The 7466-nt window shown below is 44.0% G+C and overlaps 1 pseudogene; it reads right to left on the reverse strand.

Moving 5' to 3' along the window:
• Nucleotides 1-6112: 6112 nt before the first annotated feature.
• Nucleotides 6113-6232, reverse strand: LOC141141723 (5S ribosomal RNA; annotated as a pseudogene).
• Between the last annotated feature and the right edge of the window lie 1234 nt (nucleotides 6233-7466).

Raw genomic sequence — 7466 nt, forward strand, 5'->3', positions numbered from 1 at the left:
GTGGGCTGGATTCTCGTTATTGGGGTCACATTTCTTATATAAGTGAGTCTGGCTGCAGTGGAAGGACACCCTAGGCGAAGTCTAATGAGACGAAACGCTTCGGGAAGGACTCCACTGCCGCCATTTTATACAAGCGCTTGAAATCACTTTCTAAATGTAAGTGTTTTACGTTTAATAAAATTTTAAACAGTTCATACGGAATTATGCTATGTAGCCCTCTTTTTCCACTTCCCATATTCAATTGATCAACATTTGATACCATCTGATGTGCAATCACCCCTGTATGGAGATTTCCTGAGTTTTGTGACGCCCTGGGTTCCAATTACAGAGGATTTCCAAGATTCCACCCTGGTTGTCGGTTGATAACACAAGCCTGTTTGAACTCAAAAGAACATACGTTCTATGAGTCAAACCATCTGGTAAGCTTACATCTGCCTTGGTGGTGGCTTTACTGCACGGGTGTCTTCAGTTTTCACCCATTATGTTGGATGCTAATGTGGTGATTAGGATCTGCAATTTCCTTAATATACACTGTGGACTTTAAATCTTTTCATGGACTCACTTATTTAATTTTTATAAGATTTTTTATTTATATTTACACGGTACATATCACATGTGGTAATTTTTGTGATCTCTTGTATTTTCCTTTAGCCATTATGGTCTGTAGATTTATATAATTTGATATACAGAGATTTTGTGATTCACTTTTCATGGTTAAGGGTTGGGTTATGCTAACCAACTCAAACACTTTAGCGCTACACTTATATACTCTTGTGATTATAACAAAATTATCTGTTTGTTGTGTTAGCTGCTATCACTAGTCTAGGCAGCGCGGGGTACCTTTTTATATCACATTTTAACGAGTCTAGAGGACTTATACTGCTGCATGCAGCACACTACGCTCAAAGGCGATATCCTCATGCCTTTTTACATCCACCTGATAAAATCTGGTAAATGTATGGACTGAAGACCAAGTTGAGGCCTTGCAGATTTGAACCATAGAAGCTTGGTGATGCACTCCCACGAAGCACTAACAGTCCTAGTGGAGTGCACTTTGATTTGAGAGGGTGGAATCCTCCTCTTTAAACCATAAGCCTGAACAGTTACTTGCTGAATCCATTTAAAAATAGTAGATTTCGATGCTGCCTGTCCTTTTTCTAGGACCTTCAGGCAACACAAACAAAACATCCATTTTTCGAATCTGAACAGTCGCCTTCAAGTGCTCTCACCACATCAAGAGAATGTAGTCATTTCTCTTCCGTAGAACAGGGTTCTGGGAAAAATTAAGGTAGAACAATATCCTGGTTCGGATAAAAACTAGACACTACCTTCGGTAGAAAGTTAGGATGAGTACGCAATACTACCTTATCCTTGTGAATAATCAAATATGGCCCTTCACAAGAAAGGGCAGCCAACTCTGATATCCTTCTTGCACAAGATATGGCTACCAGAAAATTTGTTTCCTTGTCAAAAGAACCAAGGCAACATGCTGTATCGGCTCAAAAAGGCTGTTTCAGCAATGCCAACACAACTAAATTCAAATCCCAAGGGTTCAGGGGTGACTTAAACGGAGGATTAAGCCGCGTTACCCCCTGAATAAGCTACGAACCAAAGAATGCGAAGCAAGTGGTTGTTGAAATAATACCAATAAGACCGAAACCTGGCCTTTGATAGTACGCAAGGCCAGCTTCATTTCTAACCCCATCTACAGAAGTCAAGAATTCTACCTATGACATACTTCCTGGGGTGCCAACCCCTGGATTCATGCCAGGAGATATATGCTTTCCAGACTCTATAATCTATGATTCTGGAAGCCAGCTTCCCTGCATTAACGAAGGTAAATACCACTGGACCTGACAGCCCACACTTCAGAATGTAGGACTCAATAGGCAAACCGTTAAATTTAGCATTTGTAAGGTAGGATGGAATACCGGACTTTGCGAAAGAAGGTCTGGATGTGGTGGTAGGGTCCATGAGTCCCCTTACTGCCATCTTTATGATCTCTGCATACCAAGAACTTCTTTGCCACGCCGAGGCCACAAGAATCACCGATTTCCCTTCCTGATTAATCCTGCTAAGCAGTCGTGGAAGCAGCAGAATAGGAGGAAATGCATAAATCAGTGAGAACTGATTCCCCAGGAATACTAAGGCATCTGTTCAGCATGCTAGCGGATCCCTTGTTTTTGACACAAAGTTGTCGATTTTCTTGTTGAACCTGGACGATCTACGTCTGGGATCCCCCATCTTTGGCGCATTGCCAGGAAGATATTGGGGTGAAGGGAACATTCTCCCGGGAACAACTGCTGGCGACTCAAGTAGTCCGCCTGCCAATTTTCTATTCCCGGAATGAAGACTGCCGATAGGCAAGGTACATTGTTTTTTGCCCAAGTTAAGATATGTATGATTCACCTCTCGTGTCCCTCCCGGTGATTGATATAGGCTACTACTGTGGCATTGTTGGATTGGATCCTCACAGGACAATTCCGTAACCTGAACGTCCAGGCCCTCAGGGCCAAGCGCGCTGCCCGGATCTCTAAAATGTTGATGGGCAAGGTCATCGTTACCATCTTTCAGGTAACTGGTAGCAAAGATTTTCCCTTTTGCAGATTCTTGGTTATTAACCACTTACCAACCGGCCCATAGCCGAATGACGGCTGCAGGGCGGTTGGATAACTCTGGGAGGACGTACTATGACGTCCTCCCAGAATTCCCCTCTCGTGCGCCCCCTGGAGCACGCACCCGAACACATCCGTGACAGCCGGGTCCAGAGGACCCGGCGCATCACGGATCCCGGTAAATGGCCGCTGATCGCGGCCGTTTACCATGTGATCGTGCCGTCAAATGACGGCGCGATCACATGTCAACAGACCGGCGCCATCTGATGACGCCGGTTCCTCTCCTCCCCTCCTGTGTACCGATCGGTACACAGTGAGCGGGGAGGGGGATGGATGGATGTCTGCAGCGCTGTGGGCTGTATGTGTAGTGCCCACAGCGCTGCACAGAGACATCCAGCCATCCATCCATCCATGCTCAGCCATCCCTCACTACTATGCAATGCTGTGCAATACTCTGCCATGCCCCCGCCATACTCTGCCATGCCCCCGCCATACTCTGCCATGCCCCCGCCATACTCTGCCATGCCCCCGCCATACTCTGCCATACTCTGCCATGCTGAGCCATGCTCAGCTGTACTCGCCCTCTGTATGTGGCCAGGCTGTGGAAGTCTCACACATGTGGTATCGCCGTACTCAGGGGGAGCAGGAGAATCTATTTTGGGGTGTCATTTTTGGTATGTACATGTTATGTGGTAGAAATATTGTATAAATGGACAACTTTGTGTTAAAAAAAAAAAAAGCGTTTTAACCACTTCCCGCCCGCCGGCCATAATACAACGTCCTTGACTTTGTGCGGAGATATCTGAATGATGGTTGCAGCTACAGGCATCATTCAGATATCAGCTTTTTCAGCCGGCGATTCCCTACACCATGAGAATGATCATAGCAGCTGTTCCACTGCTTGATCGTTCTTACGGGAGGCGAGAGAGGATGTCCCCCCCTCCCGCGCTTCTACCGACTCACCGCTACGATCGAAGCCAGGATCGTTTTTTTTTTTTTTTTAATTTCAGGCTTCCCAGCCTAGAGGTGAGATGTGGGGTCTTATTGACCCCATATCTCACTGTAAAGAGGACCTGTCATGCCATATTCCTATTACAAGGATGTTTATATTCCTTGTAATAGGAATAAAAGTGGTCAAAAATTTTTTTTTTTTTGGAAAAAAAGCATCAAACTAAAATAAATAAAGTAAAACGAACAATAAAAAAATTGTCCCTGTCCCTGTGTGCTCGCATGCAGAAGCGAACGCACACGTAAGTCCCGCCCACATATGAAAACGGTGTTCAAACCACACATGTGAGGTATCGCTGCGATCGGTAGAGCGAGAGCAATAATTTTGGCCCTAGACCTCCTCTGTAACTCAAAACATGTAACCAGTAAAAAATTTTAAAGCGTCGCCTATGGGGATTTTTGAGTAGCAAAGTTTGGCGCCATTCCACAAGCGCGTGCAATTTTGAAAGGTGACATGTTGGGTATCTATTTACTCGGCGTAACTTCATCTTTCACATTATGCAAAAACATTAGGCTAACTTTACTGTTTTGGTTTTTGTAAAGCACAAAACAGTTTTTTTTCCAAAAAAAATGCGTTAAAAAAATTGCTGCGCAAATACTGTGCGAGATAAAAAGTTGCAACGACTGCCATTGTATTCTCTAGGGTCTTTGCTAAAAAAACATATATAATGTTTTGGGGTTCTATGTAATTTTCTAGCTAATAAATGATGATTTTTACATGTAGGAGAGAAATGTCAGAATTGGTCTGGGTGCTCCAGAACGCCTGAAGGTGCTCCCCTGCATGTTGGGCCTCTGTATGTGGCCACGCTGTGTAAAAGTCTCACACATGTGGTATCGCCGTACTCGGGAGTAATAGCAGAATGTGTTTTGGGGTGTAATTTGTGGTATGCATATGCGGTCTGTGAGAAATAACCTGCTAATATGACAATTTTGTGGGGAAAAAAAAAAGTAAAAAAAAAAACCTTGATTTTGCAAAGAATTGTGGGAAAAAATGACAACTTCAAAAAACTCACCATGCATCTTTCTAAATACCTTGGAATGTCTTCTTTCCAAAAAGGGGTCATTTGGGGGGTATTTGTACTTTTCTGGAACGTTAGGGTCTCAAGAAATTAGATAGGCCGTCAGTACTTCAGGTGTGATCAATTTTCAGATATTCGCACCATAGCTTTTGGGCTCTATAACTTTCACAAAGACCAAATAATATCCACCGATTTGGGTTAATTTTACCAAAGATATGTAGCGGTATAAATTTTGGCCAAAATATATGAAGAAAAATTACTAATTTGCAAAATATTATAACAGAAATGAAGAAAAATGTATTTTTTTACAGATTTTTCGGTCTTTTTTCTTTTACGGCGCAAAAAATAAAGAACCCAGCGGTGATTAAATACCACCAAAAGAAAGCTCCATTTGTGTGAAAAAAAGGACAAAAATTTCATATAGATATAGTGTTGCATGACTAAGTAATTGTCATTCAAAATGTGAGAGCACCAAAAGCTGAAAATTGGTCTGGTTAGGAAGGGGGTTTAAGTGCCCAGTTGTCAAGTGGTTAATCACCAGCTGAGGCTTCGGCGCACCCTGGAGACGGATACATTGGGAAATCTAGAGCTTGGATCTTCTTGTTCCAAGCCAATAAGATGCTGTTTTGCAGCAGCCTCAAATGAAACTGAGCAAAAGGAACGGCCTTGAATGAAGCCACCATCTTTCCCAACAACCTCATGCAAGTCGAATAGAAGGATACTTCTTTGCCTTGACCACCTGAATCAGTTCCTTTATGGCCCTGATCTTCGCCTGGGGCAAGAATACACTTTTCTGGGCTGTATCAATAATCAGACCCAGGTATTCTAATCTCCCAGATAGTTTTTTAAGGAGGATTTCTCTAGGTTGAGAATCCAACCAAGGTATTTCAGGTAGTTGACTGACTTTGGTCTAAGCGGGCTACCGACTGGTCTATCAAGAGCAGATCGTCTAGGTAAGCTATAATCGTTATACCTTGGGCCCTTAATCCGGCTACAGGAGGGGCCAGGACCTTGTAAATACTCAAGGTGCAGTAGCTAGACCGAAAGGCAAAGCTACAAACTGAAAACGAAGATTTTCTACCTCGAAATATAGATATTTCTGGTGAGCGGGAAATATAGGTACATGGAGGTATGCATCCCTGATGTCTATCGACGCCAGAAGTTTTCCACCCTGTAGGACGGAGACCACTGATAGGATTGACTCCATGCGAAAAGAGCGGATATTCAGAAACCGGTTTAGATCTTTGAGATCTAGAATGGGTCTGACATACCCATTTGGTTTTGGTACCGTGAAAAGGTTTAAATAAAACCCCAATCCCTGCTCTTGCATGGGAACCACTAAAATCATTTTTTTGGGACAAAAGAAGGTCCAATGCTTAAAAGAGAGACTTTTTCCTCTGGAATCTGAAAAAACGAGGAGACAGGGACTTTCGGAACTCAGGTTTGTACCCTAGAGTCATTGAGGAAGTCACCCATCTGCAGCCCAGTATTCCCAGGTGGTCCCCCATCCAGGTACTGACCAGGCCTGACCCTGCTTAGCCTCTGAGATCAGACGAGATCGGGCGCTTTCAGGGTGATGTGGCCGTAGGCTCCCGACACTCTTCCTGCCAGACCTGGGAGAACTGCAGAAGTCTTCCCCCCACTCGAGTGAGTGGGGGCGCCCGCTCATAAGGAGGCTCCAGTTCCCCTCTTGAACTTGACGGTGGAGGCCGTCATGACTGCCTGGAGGCAGATGCTCCTGACACTGGAGAAGGAGCTTGTTTAAATGAAATACGATTACTCCTCTTCCTAACTAGCAAAAGGGTACTTTTTCCACTAGAAATTTTTTGGATGTATTTATCCAAATCATCCCCAAACAGCTGTTCACAAAAAAGGAAAACTAGCCAGGAGCTTTGCATGATGCTTCGACTGACCAATCTTTCAACCATAAGATTCTATGCCTATGCACCAGCCCAAGCGTAAGAAGCAAGGCTTGAAGAATAGAATCTCTCATGGCGTCTATTGCCAAACATAATGCCGCTGGTAACTCAGCAAAATCCTGCTGATCAGGAATAAGCTTGAGCACCTGTTTAAACTGGTCTCTCAATGATTGACATACACCAATTGCTGCTAGCGCAGGTTGAGTCAGAGAAAAATTGTTTTTTTAAAAAAATAGAAATTACAACTTAACGGTTGGATACCTAAGCATATGAGCATTGTCTAGCTGACAAGTCAAACTTTCATTCATAGAGGATATAGCAGCGACAATTGCTGGTATCTCCCACTTCTTAGTGAATTTTTCCTCCATAGGATAAAGTGTTATAGGAGGAAAAAAAATGCTTATCTGGGTGACCCCACTCAGAATACATAAGCCTTTCCAGCAATGAATGGACAGGAAAGGCATGCGCAGCTTTGGGGGGCTTTAGTGAACCCAAACAAAAAGTGGGTATATCAACCGACTCAATGAAGAATAGCAAAAAATGCACCATCAATCTTTCAGATTGTGAAGCTGATTCCCCTGGATTTGACCCCTCAGAAGAGGAGTCATCAGCCTCTCCACGGTCCCCTTAGGGAAATTCATCTTCTCCCACCCCCAGATCCTCGGTTTGAGGGTCCTGGGTAATGGAAAGGGACCTGTCGCATTTTATCCCATTCTGGGATGTGATTAAAGCCGCTAGCCAATCCTATTATGGCTTGAGGAAAAAACCCTCTTCAGCAATATAGACAGGGGCTGCAGTATTGAAAACAATTGCAATATTTGATAGCCCTGATGGCTCACTCTGACCGGCCACCCCCTCTCAGGGGAGGATGCCATTGTAGAGATGAGTTTAGGCTGTTTAGAGCT

This window comes from Aquarana catesbeiana, linkage group LG04 (assembly GCF_042186555.1).
Source record: "Aquarana catesbeiana isolate 2022-GZ linkage group LG04, ASM4218655v1, whole genome shotgun sequence".
Classification (NCBI taxonomy): Eukaryota; Metazoa; Chordata; class Amphibia; order Anura; family Ranidae; genus Aquarana; species Aquarana catesbeiana.